Source organism: Pan troglodytes, chromosome 2, assembly GCF_028858775.2.
Source record: "Pan troglodytes isolate AG18354 chromosome 2, NHGRI_mPanTro3-v2.0_pri, whole genome shotgun sequence".
Classification (NCBI taxonomy): domain Eukaryota; kingdom Metazoa; phylum Chordata; class Mammalia; order Primates; family Hominidae; genus Pan; species Pan troglodytes.
Window position 1 is genome coordinate 103,808,279 of NC_086015.1, and position 20,107 is coordinate 103,828,385.

The 20,107-nt window shown below is 41.8% G+C and overlaps 1 protein-coding gene across 3 annotated transcripts in view; it reads left to right on the forward strand.

Moving 5' to 3' along the window:
• Positions 1–2,632: 2,632 nt before the first annotated feature.
• TMEM45A (transmembrane protein 45A) overlaps positions 2,633–20,107 on the forward strand; it is an 84,664-nt gene continuing 67,189 nt past the window's right edge. Inside the window, exon 1 of one of the 3 annotated variants that reach the window (XM_009445960.5) lies at positions 2,633–3,193. The gene's annotated coding sequence lies outside the window, so the exon portion shown is untranslated. The remainder of the gene's footprint in view (positions 3,194–20,107) is intronic. The other 2 variants (XM_009445958.5, XM_063805151.1) reach the window with 2 other exon arrangements.

Consider the following 20,107-nt stretch of genomic DNA (forward strand, 5'->3'; position numbering starts at 1 on the left):
GTTCATATCAGGAATTGCATTGATCGACATTTGCTTTTTTTTTTTTTTTTTTTGAGACAGAGTTTCACTCTGTTTCCCCAGCTGGAGTGCAGTGGCAACTGCAGTCTCAATCTCCCAGGCTCCGGTGATCCTCCCACCTCAGTCCCACCTGTACCTGGGACTACAGGTGTGTGACACCATGCTGGGCTAATTTTCATATTTTGTGTAGAGATGGGGTTGTGTCATGTTGCCCAGGCTGGTCTCAAACTTCTGGGCTCAAAGGATTCGCTGGACTTGGTCTCCCAAAGTGCTGGGATTACAGGCATGAGGCACCACGCCTGGGTTGATTGACTTTAGAATTTTGATTTTGCATCCCTGAAAAAAACTCCACTATGTTGTGGTGTATAATTATTTTTATATATTGCTGAATTCTGTTTGGTAATACGTTGTTAAAGATTTCTGCATCTTCACCTTGTTACAGCCTGGAAAAGGCGGGAGTCTAGGATTTCTACTCAGCCTCTGTTCATGTAGGAGTGAGTGGGGCCAGGGTTTTTCCTGTGGTGTTTGGCTGAAGTAGAGCCATTACTGCCTAAAAGTTTTTTTGTCTTTCTAGGCTTCCCATTTCCTGGTCCTTGACTAGAGAGCGCAGGGTTCGTTGAGACTTTTTTGTCTGTGCCTGTTGTCATTTTTGGGTTGCTGGCTTCTTCAGCTCCAAGTTTGGGACAAAGAAACAACAGAAAGCAAGCCCAGGGAACTCAGCATCATGTCATTCCTTGGGTTCTGAGATTTCTAGCTCATCTGTCTTCTTCTCTCAACCTCTTGGAGTTTCCAATGTTGGAAAATATATGAAGTCCAGGATTTTTTGTTGTGCTTAGCAGGAGAAATGGAATATTGATGTCCACTCCATCTTCCTGAGAGTAGAAGGATTCTTTTTTTTTTTTTTTAGTGATTTTTGGTCAATATCAGATGCCTGTTGATGGTAATGAGTGTGGAGGGTTAATCAATACCTTGACTATCAGCCCATTGTTGAGTGGCTTCTGTGATAAAAAGTGCAGCATTGTGAGATTACAAATGATTCAGAAAGCTGAACACATGACACATTACTTTCAAGGGCTACATTCAAATGTTGCTCCTTTGTGGGTTTCCTTGACTGCCAGAAGGATTGGGGTGTTGTGGTTCCACTCATGTAGTGCCACTTTACTTGATGAGCAGGCTCCTGCATTTGTGGGGGTCTTACAGAGTTATGATAACATTGCAGTCAGGTCCATTGAAATTGAGGTGTCTGACTGTCCAATTGTGGCAGACAGACTTGTAGGTGGCCCCTGTGATCTCTATTCTCTGGCTTTTCAGAACCGTGGATGGCCATTGGGAGCCTAAGAGCAGTCTTTCGGAGCTAAGGGCAGCCTCTAGCTCACATCTAGAAAGAAACTGGGGAGTCAGTCCTAGAGCTGCAAAGAAATGAATTCTGTCAATGCCCTGAGAAAGCTTGGAAGTGATTCTTCTCCAGTAGAGCCTGCAGATGACAATGCAGCCCGGCTGACACCTTGATTGCATCCTTGTGAGAGCATAAGCAGAGGATCTAGTTTGGCCATGCCTGGACTTCCAACCTTCAGAAACTGTGCAGTGATATACATGTGTTGTACAAAGCACTAAGTTTGTGGGAATCTGTTGCGCAGCAATAGATGACAAATACACCAACAAACAAGACATTATCATTGTAGTGAAAGCTTTGGACACTCATAATAAATTCTGACCCCTGCAGGGATGGCAAATTGCAGATGAGTTTATGTACCTATGATGGAGTGCTGCAAACATATGTTTGGAGACATCTGTGGTAGGCTGGGATAGGTGCTGGGTCTTGGAGATTATTTTAATATCTATTTTATAAGGTACTTGTAAGAATTAAATGTGATAATGCAGGTAAAAACTGTTTAATGCAGGGTCTGGCGCCTTCCCTGGCGTGCAGCCTAGTGAGTGTGGCTCTTGCCCACTTAATATTTCAATGAGGGAACGTTTCTGTCAATATGCACAAATTATAATGGCAATTGATTTGCAGATCTCTTCTTTCCTCCTCTCCTTCTAACCCACTAATCAAAAAACTGGTTAACCCTCCAACTGCTTTCCCAAGTTCAAAGCAACGTTTGGCGCAGTCCTTTCTCAATTCTCACACAACAAAGCAGTATTTCTCGGTTCCCTACAACGACCATCACTCAATACAAAAAACCAAGCAGGTCTGCCAAACCACTCTCATACCCAGTCCTGGTCATCTCCGCAGGAACAACTTCAATTCTGGTTAATAAGGACTTCAACGAAGGGTTCATTAAGGTTTTCCCTCCACCGAAAGAAAGAATACCGTCCCCAGGGAGCAGGCTCTTGGGCCCTATTATTTGCTCCCTGGAGAAAGTGAAGAGAGAGGAATCCCAAGGCGTGGCCTGAACGCCCTTTGGGGGCGTGGGCAGCCCGGAGCCCCAGCCTCTTCCACTCCAAGCACCAGGCGCGTCTTATTTTCAGCCCCCAAACGGCTACAAATCATCCGCCTTATTTTCAGCCTCCAAACGGCTACAAATCATCCTGTTTAAACAAAGCGGTCTGTCTAAAAGGAGGGGCATAACAGGGCCGGGGCAGGGGCAAGACCTGGGAGTAGGCAACCTCCCTCTCTGCCCCGAGCCGTCCCGGGCGCGCAGCCGCCGAGTGCCACATCAGCGACGGCGCTGCACTTCCACGTTCCCTTAGGATGCAGCCAGCGGGCCTGAGGGAGGGGCGGGCCCGAGGCCCTCCGGAGTGGCGGGCCGCCCGGCCAATCGGCGGCAAGTGAAGAGCTGCGGCCACCAATGAGCTGGGGCTTGTGCCAGCCGCGGCCGCCGAGGCCCGTGCCCCGCGGGGGGAACAGATGAAGCACATCTGGACAGCTGTGCTGAGAAGCTGTGCGGCCCCCTCGCGGGCCGACGTCAGCCGAGCACGTCCCCCACGTCCTCTCCTTCTCGCCACTTATTATTTATTCGTTTTCCCAAAGAAGCGACTAGGGACCCAAGTTTAAAAATTCCCCCCCCACCCAATGCGAGACGTGGCCAGATCCCATCCAACACACGGTTTAATTTTCATGGGGCTCTGGGATCAAAAGAACAGAAACAGCAACAACAAAAGCCCAGCCGCTGTCTGATTTTAAGCTGGCAAAGTGGGAAAAATAAAGTGTTGAGTAAACAGACCAAGTTGGGTAAGTTTTGGATACGTGCTGGATATCATATTTCTCTTGCCGTGATCTCTATCCTGTGTCTTTTTACTGTTCTCACCAGCTTTCTCTTCATCAAGGGGAGAAAAGTAACACTTGCTGCGACAAACTGGACCCTTCGCTCCCTTCTCTTCCGTTTCACTAACATTTTAATTTAATTTTTTTGGTTTGCTATTCTTTTTTTTTTTTTTTTTTGGTGAGCTAGTTTTAAATATCCTGGGAGCAGCAATGTGACTGATATTCTGTTGTAAACCTCTAACTCCAAAATTGAATCTATTGATAAATTTATTTCTCTATTTTCTTTCTGTGAAAATACTGTGGATATTTGTAAAGCCAAAATCGTTTTTTATCCCCAACTCTGGGACTGTTTTGATGGGAGATTGAGAAAATTATCTGATCTTTTCAGAATTAACACGTTTGCTTCTGTTAATAGGATGTCTAATATAAATTATGTAAAACCTGGGTTATGCAGGTAGTTGCTGGATTTTTCACTTAAATCTGGAGGTAGTTGCAAGTCAAATATATATCTTTTCGGTATTCTCCTATCCATAGTGGGAGACCTGAATTCCTTTATAATAGTTAAAAACAAACAAACATGTGACAGACCACTTGTGTGTTCATAAACTTATAATTGTATATATATACCATATAGTATATATGCACTATATAGTATGGTATATATACTATATACATGCTATGTATACACTATGCTATATGGTATATATGCTCTATGTATGCTATATAGTATACTCTATATACGCTATATATATTTTGTTGTTGTTGTTGTAGTTTGTTTGTTTTTGAGACAGTCTCGCTCTTGCCGCCAAGGCTGGAGTGCAATGGCACGATCTCGGCTTACTGGAACCTCTGCCTCCCGGGTTCAAGAGATTCTCCTGACTCAGCCTCCCAAGTAGCTGGGATTACAGATGGCTGCCACCGTGCCCAGCTAATTTTTGTATTTTTAGTAAAGACGGGGTTTCGCCATGTTGGCCAGGCTGGTCTTGAACTCCTGACCTCAGGTTATGTGCCTCCCTTGGCCTCGCAAAGTGCTGGGATTACAGATGTGAACCACTGCACCCGACCTTATAATTGTATATTAAAACAATAATTCTATCAAAATAATATAAAATTGTTATATGTACATGCTTGCAGATAGTTCCGGTATACATTTCAGGATTTAGAAACAGAATGATGAAAAATATTCAGTTAAGTGAGTGGCCTGAGACCCACTCCATCTGAAACATCTATAATCCCCTCTGTTTAACCAATGTTTTGGATTTGAGACTTTTGTCATATGTTATTTACTGTCATGGGAGAGCTGGATAGAATGGATCTTTAATTTCCGGCTCAGAAAGCAGTAGATGGGAACGTAGAACGATAATTAAAAGTTGCAGCCTGGGCGCAGTGGCTCACGCCTGTAATCCCAGCACTTTGGGAGGCCAAGGCAGGTTGACCATGAGGTCAGGAGATCGAAACCATCCTGGCCAACATGGTGAATCCCTGTCTCTGCTAAAAATACAAAAATTAGCTGGGTGTGGTGGTGCGCACCTGTAATCCCAGCTACTTGGGAGGCTGAGGCAAGAGAAACTCTTGAACCCAAGAGACACAGATTGCAGTGAGCCAAGATCACGCCACTGCACTCCAGCCATCTCCAGCTCTGGCGACAGAGTGAGACTCCGTCTAAAAAAAAAAAAAATTCTGAGTGTGTTTTTGATTCAGAAAGGTAATGCATACAAAGTGGATGGAGCAGCTGAAGTGATTTGCAGGGAAGCAGGCTTAGAAGGAACAGTATTGCAGAGAAGCAATGTAAAGAGCCAGCTGGCCTGGTTCAATTTACAGCCCTACAACAGTAACTTACCTAGGGCAAGTTACTTAGCCCCCCTGTGCCTCAGCTTCCTCCTCTGTAACATGGAGAGTTTCCTCCTCTGTGGTGAGTTTCCTTCTCAGTTCCCTCATCTGTAATGTGCTAATAATAATGGCACCTACATCATGGGGTTGTCTCGAGTACTGAGTTAGCATACATTAAACACTTGGAATAGTTCTGGCCTGTAGTCCCATAGCATGTCTTTGCTGTTGTACTCACTCTTTGTTATCTTCCTTCCCAGCCTGCACTGTTGCACATCAGTTTCCCCAGCTGCCATTTTGACTTCTGCTCTAGCAACTGGTATTAACTGAGTGCTGACCACTTGCTAGCCAGCATTGTATGAGGCTATAAGGAGAGAGAGTCTTGAATGAGGAGTGAGGGAGAATTGATCTTCTTAGGAAGATCTAGAAGGTTCTGAAATGCAGGGGATAGAAAAAGGCTATCTGTTGTAGGATGGCTTCAGAGAAGGGCTTGCGTTTCTGGGAATGGGTTTTGTCAAACAGTTTTGGTTTGGGAATGGGAGGAAGGGAAGGGATTATAGAGGAGCAGGAACATTTTAGGAGGAAGGAGACCTTTTGCAGGGGCAAAGGCACTATGGCTGGAAAGTGAGGAGCTATCCTGTGGATGTTGGGACATTGGGATAATCTGTGGGAGGTTAGTTGGAGGAAAGTTTGGAAAGATGGGAGAGGTGGGAAGGGACAGCATAAATTACCTGATAAGGAAAGAGAGGCTTGGGAGGTAGATTAGTGGGGAGATGGCAAGCCGAACTGTCAGCAGTTACACAGAAGAGGTGTTTCTGGAATAATCCATCTCTGGGGTCCTGTCTTCTCTCTTGCCCAGCATTCCCTTCCCATCTGCTCCACTGCTTCTATAACCTCCATCCAGGTCCTGCAGGTTGGGTGGGTAGGGATGGGCAGTGAGTCTGTGTTTTGGACTCATTCCATGGTGGCTGTCTTGGAGCTCTGTTTAAGTGGTCTGGTGCTCAGGGCAGTTACCCAGGCTACTTTTTGTTAACAGGCCATGCCCTAAAATCTTTGACATGGATGTGATTGTTACAATGCTTCCTATCCGCATACACGCCCATAGTGTATGCCGAGTAGCTCTTTCTCATCCTACTGATAGAATCATCTACTCACATTTTAACACATATAACTTCATAACTTACAATTATTGAAGTAGATAAGAACTGTAATATGCACTTAAGTGGAGAGTCACTTTGGAGTTCCCTTGCTTTCTCTTCCCTGAGAGCATTGTTCTGTGGTAGAGAGGTGTGCCTGATGCTGCTGTTGACCACCTGTGTGACCTCAGGCAAGACATTGAACCTTTGTGGTCCTCCTTGCCATCATCTGTGAAATGATCTCTAGAGGCCCTTTTTCTCTCACATAATCATTTATTCGTCTCCCCGGATCCCTGGAACAGTCCATTATTCACAGATGCCTATTTGATACATCTGTGACTAATATTTTCTGATCACTTAATACATGGAGAACGTTCTGATGATGGTCATGTCCTCCTCACATCCTCCTGTGAGGGTTGGTACCTATTTGTGTCCTGTTTTTCTAGTTGAGGAGACAAGGGCAAAGGCAGTTTAAGAAATTTGCCCAAGATTACACAGTGAACAAGTGGCAGGTGTAGACCCAGTCTAACTTTGTAGCCCGAGCCTTAACCAATAGGCTATGCTACCTTAGGTATAATACAGCTATGGCTGCTCTTCTTGTTTGTGGTGGTGATAGTTGAGAAGTACATGGAAGGAAGATCATTGGAGAAAGGGCATATTTGGAGATATTGATTTGGTAAAATTTGCCTGGCGGGGGCCAGAATATCAATGTGAATCTTGTCTATGAAATGTGCTCCATATGGAGACAGGAGACATGTGGATCTCATTGCAGGCATGCACTCTGTCTTTTCACCTTGTTTGAACAAAACCCACATAGCACCTGGTTGTCTAGCAGACACTCAATACATGTCAATTGAATGACTGTCCCCTTTGAAAAAGGAAGTTGTGACCACACTATTTTTATTTAAAAAAATAAATTGAGAAACTATGAAATGTCCCAAGACTTGTGGGAAAATGGGTCAGATGCCAGGTAAACATTCTACTTCTGCTTTTGGGGCATCTCACTTCCTCTTTTTATTTCTGGACATGCTGTGGTTTTGGGCTAAGAACTTCTCATGGTGAATATCAATGAAGGTCTATTTTAGGTATATAGTTATTAATCTTACCCATTCTGGATTTGGCATCTATCTTTTTGGGAATTCATTCCTTAAATATTTTGTGTATTGAATCAACTTTAAAATATTTGAAAAATGTTTTAGGTTGCTCTTTATCTAATGTAGTTGCTCTTTTCAGTATGGCATAGTGACTAAGCACACAGGCTTTGAAGTCAGACTGTGAGGGTTTGAATTCCAGATCTGATTCTTACCAATGTGGCCTTGAGCAAGTCACTTTCCTCTAGAAGGTTTTATTGTCTGTAAAATGGGGATACTCATACGCATTACATGAGAAAAGCCATGGAGAGCATTCAGTATATTGTCTGGCTCACAGTAAAGCCTGTACATGTAAGCAATTCCTTTTTTATTGTGGTAAAATATATAACATAAAATTTACCATCTTAACCATTTTTAAGTATACAGTTCAATGGCATTAAGTACATTCACATTGTGTGTAACCATCACCACCATCCATCTCCAGACATTTTTCATCTTCCCAAACTGAAACTTAATACTCATTAAACAATAAATCCCTGTACCCCTTACTTTGTCAGCTTCTGGAACCAATATTCTACTTTCTATTTTTACGAATTTGACTATTCTAGGTACCTCATATAAGTGGAATTATATAATATTTATTCTTTTATGTTTAGCTTATTTCATTTAGCAAAATGTCTTCAAGTATCATCCATGTTGTGGTATGTGCCAGAATATCCTTCCTTTTTAAGGCTGAATAATATTTCATTGTATGTATATACCATCTTTTGTTTATCCATTCATTCATTGGTAGAGGGACTTAGGTTGTTTTCACCTGTGATGGTTAATTATGTGTCAACTTGTCTAGGCCACAGTACTGAGCTATTTGGCCAAACATTATCCTAAATGTTTCTTTGAAGATATTTTTTAGTTGATGATGTGGTTTGGCTTTGTGTCCCCACCCAAACCTCATCTGAAATTGTAATCCCCATAATCCCCACGTGGAGAGGGAGGGACCTGGTGGGAGGTGATTGGATCATGGGGACGGTTTCCCCCATGCTGTTCTCGTGATACTGAGTGAGTTCTCATGAAACCTGATGGTTTTAGAAGGGACTCTTTCCCCACTTGCTTTCTCTGTTTCCTGCCACCATGTGAAGAAGGTCCTTGCTTACCCTTTGCCTTCTGCCATGATTGTAAGTTTCCTAAGCCTCCCCAGCCGTGTGGAACTGTGAGTCAATTAAACCTCTTTCTTTTATGAATTACCCAGTCTTGGGTATTTCTTCATAGCAGTGTGAAAATGGACTAATACAGATGAGGTTAACATTTAAATCAGTAGACTTTGAGTATGGCCTCCATAATGTTGGTAGGCTTCATCTAATCAATTGAAGGCCTCAATAGAAAAAGATTGAATTCCACTCAAGAAGAGAGAATTCTGCCTCCAGACTGCCTTTGAACTTGAGACTACAGCAAGTCTTCCTTGCACCTTCAGCCTGCTAGCCTACCCTGTAGGTTTTGGACTTGCAAGCCTTCACAATTGTGTGAACCAATTCTCAAAATCAATCTGTCCGTGTATGTGTGTGTGTGTTTGTGTGTGTGTGTGTGTGTGTGTCCCCTGTTGGTTTTGTTTCTCTGCAGAACCCAGGCCCCTAATTAATACACCATCTTTTGGCTACTGGGAATAATGCTGCGATAAACATTGGTGTACAAATATCTATTTAAGTTTATGCTTTCAATTATTTTGGGTGTATAACCAGAAGTGGAATTATTGGATCACCCCTTATTTTTAATATTTTGAGGAACCATCCTACTGTTTTTTCACAGCAGCTGCACCATTTTATTTTACATCCCTACAGCAGTACACAAGGGTCCCAATTTCTCCACATTCTTACCAACACTTGTTATTTTCTGTTTTTAATGTAAAAAATAATAGACATCCTAATGTGTGGGAAGCATCTTGTTGTGGTTTTGATTTGCATTTCCCTAATGTTTAGTGATGTTGAACACCATTTCATGTGCTTATTGGCCATTTGTAAATCTTTTGCCCATTTTAAAATTAGGGTTTTTTTTTTTCGTGTGTTGTAGAAATTCTTTACATATTCTGGATATTAATTCCCTATCAGATATATTATTTGCAGATATTTTCTTCCATTCTTTGGGTTACCTTTCCACTGAGTTGGTAGTGTCTTTTGATGCATAACAGTTTAAAATGTTGATGGTCTAATTTCTTTATTTTTTTCTTTTTTGCCTGCACTTTTGGTGTCATATCTAAGATATGATTGCCAAATTCAATGTCCTGAAGCTTTTTCCATATGCCTTCTTCTGAGAATTTTATATTTTAGCTCATATGTATAAGTCTTTGTTCCATTTTGAGTTAATTTTGTAAATGGCATAAGGTAATAGGTGTTCACCTTCATTCTTTTGCATGTGGATAGTTAAGCAATTCATTAATAATTTTTATCAACCATTATAATGTTTGTCTCTATGTAGATATCATAAGCATAGACATAGCCATAGTTTAAAAATATTAATTCATTCTTGACATCATTTTTCTAATTATATCTAAAGTACTGATTTTTTCTTATAGAATTACTAAAAAATTCTGTACTTGGATCAGGTGCAGTGGCTCACGCTTTTAATCCCAGCACTTTGGGAGGCTGAGGTGGGTGGATCACTTGAGGCCAGGAGTTCGAGACCAGCCTAAGCAACATAGCGAAACCCCATCTCTAGTAAAAACACAAAAATTAGCTGGGTGTGGTGGCATGTGCCTGTAATCCCAGCTACTTAGGGTCTGAGGCAGGAGAATCATTTGAGCCTGGGAGGTGGAGGCTACCGTGAGCCGAGATTGTGCCACTGCACTCCAGCCTGGGCAACAGAACAAGACAAACAAACTAACCAACCCCTACACTTTATAGCTTTTAGTATTTCCAAGAAAGAAAAATTAGTCTGGTGGTCAAATGGCATTGGTGGCTGATAGCTATTTTTTTTAAAAACTATTTTTACCTTTTTGTGGTGTTTAGAATTAAAAAAGCAACATCCCCATGTTGCAAAAAATTGAAATAGATTGTAGAGTCAAAAGTAATGGTTCCCCTTCTATTTACATGGTTTCTTCCCTTCCACTACTCTCCCCACAATTAAACTTTGTTAATAGTCTGCTCTATATTTTTCTAGACCTTCTCCAAGAGTCCATTCACAGGTATAGATTTAAACATAAATATTATTTTAAAATATACATGGGACCATATTTTATGCATTGTTCAGACCTTGTTTTTTTAAAAAGTCTCAGTGGTATAAAATACACACATCTCAGTCTGTCCACTGAGACCCAGAGATCTCGTGAACATACTGTGTCCTGGAGAACAGACACTAGCACTCAAGTGAAAGAATGTTCTTTTTCTATAACACGTAACAGTGGTATTGGGTTACATTTGTTGAATGAATGTTCTTTTTCTATAACACGTAACAGTGGAATTGGGTTACATTTGTTGAACGAGGCCTGTTTGCCCTGTTCCCTCTCTCTGGACTCTTGGCTCCTCTCTGTGAGCCATCAGATTGACTGTTTCCAGTCTCGTCTGACTTTCAATGTCCCTGCCAAGGACTCTCACATTCGTCTGTCTCAGAGAAAGCTTGGAAGACAACAAATCCTTTCCCGCATCCACCCATCACCGCTTCTGAGCAGCCTGGGCCCCTCTGGTGCCATCAACAATCTTGAAGTGGCAACAGGTCCAGAGGCAAATGACTCCTTCCTTCCTGCTGTTTTATGCAAAGATTGCTATCTTCTGTGGCTTAGTTTATTTCTCCTTCAAGAGAAATTTTAAAAAAATGACCAGCAAGGTGGTGCTTTCCACAGCAAGGAAGTGGGTGGTATGCCTGCACCTTTCTCCAGAATTCCTGGAATTCCACAGGCTTAAAAACATACACAATATTTTATTAAATTCTTTTTAGTAGATGAGAAAATTGATTTTTAAGAATTATGCTTATGGAAATTGATGTTTAGAAAGGTAAACTGTACTACTTGTAAAATTCCACAGGCTTAAAAACACCTACACAATATTTTATTAAATTCTTTTTAGTAGATGAGAAAATTGATTTTTAAAAAATATGATATGCTTAAGGAAATTGATGTTTAGAAAGGTAAACTGTACTACTTGTATAGTAAGCAAAGAATATGAAAATTTATCTGATTTTAGTTCTCTTTTCATTCAACACTCCCGTTGCCTCCAAAAGATAGCACATTGCCCTTGAGAATTCTACAAACTAGTCCTGTGGTACTTAACCAATGTACAGCTGAATTGCCTGTGGAATATTTAAAAAATACACCCATGCTTGTCCTGCCCCTGGAGATTCTATTTCAGAAGGTGTGGAGTGAGGCCAAGGCATCTGTGAAAAGCTCCCCAGAGAGCTGATGGTTGGCCTGGGTTGAGAATCATGGATCTAGTGGGAGGAGTTTCCCAGCTAAAGTTCCAAACCCTCACAGGTGGGCTGGTGTCCTTCATTGCTGATGACGCTTAGAACTGGCCTCAAGCAGTCACAGTTGGAGGAAAGCTCTACCTAAGGTCCTAATTAAAAACAAATAAATTGGATGGAAACTCCTTCTTCTTGGGATGTTTACAGAGGTTACCTTTTTATCCTGTTGCCTTATTCCCATGAAAACTCACTTGTCTAACTAAGCTGAAAGGTGGAATCTTTCTCACCAATATTTGTAGAGCTCCTATTAACTTCACTTTTTTGGGAGCCAAACTTCCCTCAGTGCCGCAGTTATTTCGTGGTAGTAACATAGGTGTTTAGGAGACATCTGAATTCCCTCTCAATGACCTAAAAGTATAATTAGTCCATTTTCTAACATGAGTCAACAACTAGGGTTGCCACATAGACCCAATTCTTAGTAGAGACTGTGTCTATCTCGGACTCAGAGTTGACCACTAATTACATTTCAGTTAAAAAATATTACTTTTAATTTATCTTAAATTTCACAGAAGAAAAAGAAACCAAGGTGAAATTTAAGGAATTTCTGAACTTCAGACAAATATCTCTTAAAACAAGACACATTAGTTCCTTAAAGATTCCTCTAAAAAATATCAAACTGTTGGGATTATTAACTACTCTCATAAAATTCAGAATACATTCTTCATATCCAAATAGACCTGCATTTTATATAACTACCCTCACACTTTAAATTAAAAAAAAGAAAAAGTTCCAGATCTGACTTTGATATGTCTAGGTATGGATCTTTTTTTTTTTTTTTTTTTTTAACACCTTTTCTCCTGATATGTCCTTTCAATTTGAGGATCCATGTTTTTCTTCATCTCAGGGAGTTTTTCACCAATTATCTAATTTTTTCTTTCTCTCTCCTTACAAACCAGGCATAATTCAGACTAATGATCATGGCAGAATGTTAAAGGCAGATTAAAAGAAACCAAAATTGAGAGCTACATCATAATAAGAAATGCATTTAGAAAAGATTTGGGGATTCTATCTGTGTATCTATCGATCTATCAATTTTTTTTTTGAGACAGGGTCCCACTCTGTTGCCCAGGCTGGGGTGCAGTGGCATGACCATAGCTCACTGCAGCTTCAACCTCTTGGACTCAAGCCATCTTTCTGCCTCAACCTCTCATGTAACTGGGGTTACAGGTGTGTGCCACTGTGCCCAGCTAACTTAATTTTGTTTTCTTTGTAAAGATGGGATCTCCCTATGTTGTCCAGGCTAGTCTTGAACTCCTGGCCTCAAGTGATCCTCCTGCTTTGGCCTCCCAAAGTGCTGGGAAAACACATGTGAGCCACTGGACCTGGTCTAAATACTTTATATTAATGAAAATTAAGTAATATTAAAAATGTTAGCAAGGAAGAAAAAAATTATAGAAAATGCTCACAGCAAAATCATGTCATGGCTAAACCTTGGGGATAAAGACCAGAGGAAGACAGAGTGAAAAGGGAGTAAAAAAGGTTCTGTAGAGGAAGAATGGGGAGTTCTCCTTCTCCTTCTTCTCCTCCTTCTCCTTCTCCTCCTCCTCCTTCTCCTCCTTCTTCTTCTTCCCCTCTTTCTTCTTCTCCTCCTCCTCCTCCATCTTCTTCCTCTTCCTCTTCTTCTTTTATTGAGACACAGTTTCACTCTGTCATCCAGGCTGGAGTACAGTGGGACAATCTTGGCTCACTGCAGCCTCCGCCTACTGGGTTCAAGCGATTCTCCTGCCTCAGCCTCCCTAGTAGCTGGGACTATAGGCACACACCACCACACCCGGCTAATTTTTGTATTTTTAGTAAAGATGAGGTTCACTATGTTGGCCAGACTGGTCTTGAACTCCTGACCTCAAGTGATCCGCCCACCTCAGCCTCCCAAAGTGCTGGGATTACAGGCCTGAGCCACTGCACCTGGCCTCTCCTTGCTGCTTCTATGACTTCTTGGACAGTTTGTTTCCAGTGGGGGAGCAGACAGATGAATTAATACCTCATCCACTTGGGGCAAGTTTGGGAACTTCTCTATATAAATTAAGCCTCATTTTCCTCAACAGAAAATTGGGCCTGTTTCTCCTTCCTTCTAAATGTCATTGCAGAGGTTTCATGAAGCAATGTGTGTGATGGGACTTTGTCCAATGTAAGATACTTTGCAGAAGTGAGTGATTCTGTGACCACAATCTTGCTATGAAGCTTTTTCTTCACAGGAAGATACATGAACAACTAATGACTGAGTGACTGTTGGTTAGGTTTCAACCTCTTCTCAGGCTTCTTCTTATTTTACCCTCATGGACAACTTGTCGGGAAGAGGCTATTATTATTCCCATTTTATTGATAAGCCCAGAGAGGTTAAGTAACTCATGCAAGGTCACACCATGGTGAAATCAGTATTTAAATACAGGGTAGCTTCACTCCAGTGTCTGAACTGTTAACATTTATGCCATGTGTAACATTATTTTCAGGAATGAAACAATGTTATTGGTTGCCACTTTTCAGAGAATTGACAAGTGCTCAGGTTTAATGCAGGTGGGCAGAGGCAGAGGTGTCACTGGGTGCTCTAGCCTCTGTATCCTGAACTTCCAGCTTCCTCTTACTGTCCATTTGTGATCCTGGGAGAGTGAAACACTGTCTCCTCTGTGCCTGATCCACTCTTGTTCAAGTGTCCAGCACCCTTTCCCTGAATTACTGCAAAGACCTCTCAAATTATCTGTGGTAAAGGACCATTTCCCACCCCACCCCCTGAGTCCATTGTAGCCTTATATTTTTATTAAAAAAAAAAAAAAAGTCTTGCTTGGATATTGCCACAATGTTAAACTACTTCAAGATATTTAAAAGACTCTAAACACTTCATCTCAGTTCCTGTCCTTGTAGATGGTAACAGCTTGCAGACTAGGACTGGTCCACAGGGTGTGGTTGAAATAGCACTGCTGCAAGGGTCTCCTGACTTTGATTCTTTCCCCGTATAACCTATGCACCACAGATTGGCCAGAGTGGTTCTTGAAAAATACAACTAAAAGTCACATTGTTTCCCTGGTTACACCCTCCAGTAGCTTCCTATTGCATTTAAAATAAAATCCAGATATTTACCAACGGCCCAAAAGTCCCTGGGTCATCTGGCCCTGCCTGTATCCACCCGCTTTCATCTCCTCCCTTGCCCGCTGGATATCTCCAATGCTAATGAAACACAGGTAGGCTTGGGTAAAAGTTGTTTCAAATAGGGAACACATAATAATCTGGGATGTGAGATACACTCTGTTTTGTCCTTTCCTCTACTGGATCAAGCATGGACAAGTGCTTCTATCACTTTCTTTCCAGCAGCGAGAGCCATGCCACTAGTTTCTGAATGAGCAAGATGACCAAAACCAAGTCTCAGAAAAGATTTGTGCAAAACTGTGCTTATGTAGTGTAGCCTGTTGCCTCTCTGGTGAACTCAGCCTGAAGATGCCTGTATTCTGTTGAAGTCTCATACCTGCTTTTTAGACTCTTTGTTTCCTCCCCCAGAAAATGGGTCTGTCGTGGGTCGAGATGATGGAGGGGTCATTCCAAATGTTCCTGAGATTGGAGAACAAAAGGTTGACTGTGTGGTTATTGTCACAGACTCATTGCTGGGGAGTGTGGCTACCATTGCTGCATTGGTTATTTAATGACTGAGGGGGAAACACAAATTTTGGTTAAACAATTTCCTGGTGGGTTTAGTGCTTGCTGCCCAGAGAGCCTCTTGTGTGGAGGCACCCAGGAGAGACACCCATCTCACCACGTGCTCTACCATGGCAATGAATGAGAAAGAAGCAGCTACATGGAAAATGGTTCATTTAGCAACAGACAGCCATAGTTTCTAGGAAACTGACTTCCCACTGTTCTCCCTAACATCCCCCCAACCCTTGACTTTTTAATCCATTGCCTATTCCAATGATTTTTGGACTTTCAGAAGAAGATTTCATTGTCTTTTGCTAATTAATTGCCATGGCAATGGCAACAATTCTCACATTTTAGTGGCAGGAAATTTATGTTTAATAGAATGGAGAATGTGATGTAGCAAAGTGCGTCTTTGCCAAGCATCCCAGGTGATTCTGGCATAGCTGGTCCAAGGACCTTACTTTGAAAAACACTGGTTTTAGGATTGTCTGTTCTGTGTAATGATACTGGTATTGAGTGCAAAGAGTTTTAAAGAAGTTCTGTTTCTGCCCAAGATGGAGTAACAGGGCCAGATTTACCCTTTTGCCTGACACAACCAAAAATGTCAGATAAAATACATGAAATAATGATTTTTGAAACACCAGTCATCAGGTGATGAACAGCAGTAATCTCTAAGAAATAGGAGACAAAAAGGCGTACACTCAGACTGCTCCAGCTTACTGCATGGAGAGAATTTCCAGGCTGAGACTCAGGGAAAGGAACTCAAGTGCAATTCAGACTCCCAATTTGAGGAGAAGGTGTGAAGAGGCTGGGGAAACCAAGGTGGTTAGAGTTCATGGAACAGAGTACCAGGAATGAGAGAGCTGCATGGAGAGAGAGGACCCCGATAACTGCAGAGGGGGCCCTCAAGGATTCAGCATCGTACTGACCAGCACCTGTATGTGGGGAAACTACTGGAGACCTGGGGGCCAAGCTTGTGGGGGGAAGAGAACAGAGCCTGGCTCTCACCAAAGGCTGGGAATATTGCCTGTTCCTTCCAGCCAGACTGGAAAACCCATAATCCACAGGGTATTGGTAGAACAGTCAGGAGGGCCTTGCCTCAGTAGTGGGGAATAATTAGCAGTTTAGAGCACTGCTCCATATTTGCCTAATAAATCATAAAAAAGCAATTTGCAAAAGTATTAAACTGCGTCTAAGTTACTTAAGCTCATCCCAGAACAGAGTTCAAGAATATTTATGGGAATAAAAAAAAAATCCGGTGCCAAACAAGGTAAAATTCACAGTATCTGACACCCCAAAATAGTAATGTAGTTTAAAGTGGAAACACACCACTCTCCCTGACTGTCCTGGAGGTGAACTTCCATGCACATTTTTGTACCCTTAAAGAGTCCAACAGTTTAAACCTTCAGTGTAACGTTTTATACATAACAATCTAGAGACTGCCAAACCATGGTCTGTGTTGATATTTATCTTGGCTTCTGAGATAGCACTTCCTCTTTCATGTCTATGAGTGTTTCAAAAAATGTTTTTTCTGTGTTTGACACCTTCAACCTTGCCATTGCATTATGGTAAGGTAGATTCAGCTAAGATATTGGCTAATTACATTGTGCATCCTAAGAGGTTGGAGCTAGGAGTCGTAGGTAATGGCGATGGTTGGGTGAGATGGGACAAGTTTTCTGAGGTCAATGTATGACTCAGATTCAAAGGCTTGGAGAGCAGTAAGGACCAAACCAGGCAGGCCAAGATCTTGGACAGGTCTGAGGGGGCTAGCTCAGCCAAGTTCTAGAACCAGAAGCCCTTTGGAACCCAACAGGAACATACAGAGAGTGAAGTGAGTAAAGTCTCGTTAGGACTTGGTCAAGACTAAAGAGTCAGGGCTTGTTCATTGGCAGAAGTTGGAGGCTGGGTCAGAGAGGAGTGTTCTGGGATCATGCATGGACTTACTGCTCTAGAGGTCCATAACTGAGCTCCACAATATGAGCCTGGGATGTACATTCTTCCTCTGAGATTTGGAAGGTTTTAAATTTGGTTTCCAGGCCTATTTGTCCAATTCTCTCCCATGCCCCAAATTCAACCTGACACTCTGTCATTAGGATGTCCCTAGTTAGACACTTGACTGCCAGAACAAACATGTTTTCTTCAGATTGTCTGGCACCTGGGCATTCTTTCCCACTCTGCCTATACAGAAATGTGGCTTTTCTGCATACAATTTACAAATCTTTTGGCTGCTGGAAAACACTAAGTTTCTTAAAATATTGTAGCCCAGATGAATTTGTGGGAAAGTTCCTACTTGAAGATGATCACAAGATATTACTGTTATTTGATAGAAATTTTACCTGCTCCAGGAGATGAGAATGGGACTCAAGGATCAGTCTTTGGGAAAAGTGGAAATGAGTTGATCTTTTAAAGGAGGGGGTCTTAAAATCACTTTTTTCACCTAGAAAGGTTTTTAATAAATGTTCTTGGAGCTCTTTATTTTCATTCCCAATGGCTATTGTACCATGGATTGAGTAACTAGAGTTGGGATGCAGGGATGAAGAATGGATGCTAGTCAGTATTGTCATGACCACCATGATGGTCTGGATGGCGAGAACAATTCACTTACAGTTTTTAATAATGACAAAGACAACAACAACAACACTAGAAAGTAGATAGAGTAAGTTTATACTTTAATTTCTTTCAGATCAGTATGGACTAGAGGAGCTTCTGCCCTCTCTATGTTTTCCAAAGAGAGAAAAATAGATACAGAAGAGTTTAAGAGAGCATAGGAGGGGGCTTCAAGATATTTGACTAGAGACATCTATTATTCACCTTCTCCACAAAAGAGGACCAAAACAGCAACTAGATAAGCATGATGTCAAATAGAGTATTTAAGAGAGAACACAGGAACTCAGCAGGAAAGTGACAGAAAACCTCTCAGGCATGGAAGGAGAGGAAAGCAAAGCAGCTGGCCCAGCTGAGATCGGAGCCAGGAGAGACTCCTCAGTGCAGGAAAAGGGAAGGGAGAGAGCCCCGTGTTCCACATTTCCACCATGGACTACTGCAATCCTAGCTACAGAGTGCCCTTTGGCTCTCACAGACCCTGAGACTAGTATAGGAAACTTCCTGGAGCCCACACGATGGCATTGTCTCAGAGAGGGATTTCGCCATGGGTCACACACATAGCCCAAGACCGAAGCAACTGCAGCGTGGTGCCCTTTCAAGAGCCCAGGCCCGACAAGACTGCATCTTGCCCTGGAGTCCAACAGCCCATGCATCTCCATATCCCTGGAGCCCCACTGACATCCCCCTACATCTACTCAGATGGTTGCAAAATACCAATGACATTCTTCACAGAAATAGAAAACACAATGCTAAAAATTGTATGGAACCAAAAAAGGACTGAAATAGCCAAATCAATAGTAAGCAAAAAGAACAAAGCTGGAGGCATCTACTACCTGGCTTCAAAATATACCACAGACCTATAGTAACCAAAACAACATGGCATTGGTATAAAAACAGACACATAGAGAAGTGGAACAGAATAGAGAATTCAGAAATAAATCCACATATTTACAGTCAACTGATTTTCAACAAAGGCATCAAAAACATATATTGGGGAAAGGAAACCCTGTTCAATAAGTGGTGCTGGGAAAACTGGATATTCATGTGCAGAAGAATGAAACTGTCTGAATGAATAGACCCCTGTCTCTCACTATATAAAAAAAAAAACTCAAAATGGATTAAAAACTTTAAGACCTGAAACTATAAAACTACTAGAAGACAACATAGGGGAAACACTTCAGGACATTGGTCTAGGCAATGGTATTATGATTAAGACCTCAAAAGCACACATAACAAAAACAAAAATAGACAAGTGGGGTTATATTAAACTAGAAAGCTTCTGTATAGCAAGGGAATAAACAGAATGAAGAGACAAACTTCGAATGGAAGAAAGTATTTTTCAACTATTCATTTGACAAGGGACTAATATCCAGAATATACAACGAACTCCATCAACTTAACAGAAAAAAAATCCCATCAGATATTTCTCAAAAGAAGACATACGAATGGCTAACAGGCATATGAAAAACTGCTGAATATCACTAATCATTAAAGAACTGCAAATCAAAACCACAATGAGATATTATCTCACCCCAGTTAGAATAGCTGTTATGAAAATGACCAAAAGTAATAAATGCTGGCAAGGACATGGAGAAAAGAGAACTCTTACACATTGTTGGTGAGAATGTAAATTAGTATAGCGATTATGGAAAACAATATGGGGGTTTCTCAAAAAAATAAATGCAGAACTACCATAGAGTCCAGCAATTTCGCTACTGGATATTTATCCAAAGGAAAAGAAATCAGTATATCAAGGGGATACCTGTACTCCCATGTTTATTGCAGCACTATTCACAATAACCAAGGTATGGAATCAACCTAAGTGTCTATCAATGAATGAATGGGTAAAGAAAATGTGGTATATAGATATACGATGAAATATTGAGGGATGGAGAAGCCAAGATGGCCGAATAGGAACAGCTCCGGTCTACAGCTCCCAGCGTGAGTGACGCAGAAGACAGGTGATTTCTGCATTTCCATCTGAGGTACTGGGTTCATCTCACTAGAGAGTGTCAGACAGTGGGTGCAGGTCAGTGGGTGCATGCACCGTGCACGAGCCGAAGCAGGCTGAGGCATTGCCTCACTCGGGAAGTGCAAGGGGTCAGGGAGTTCCCTTTCCTAGTCAAAGAAAGGGGCGACAGACGGCACCTGGAAAA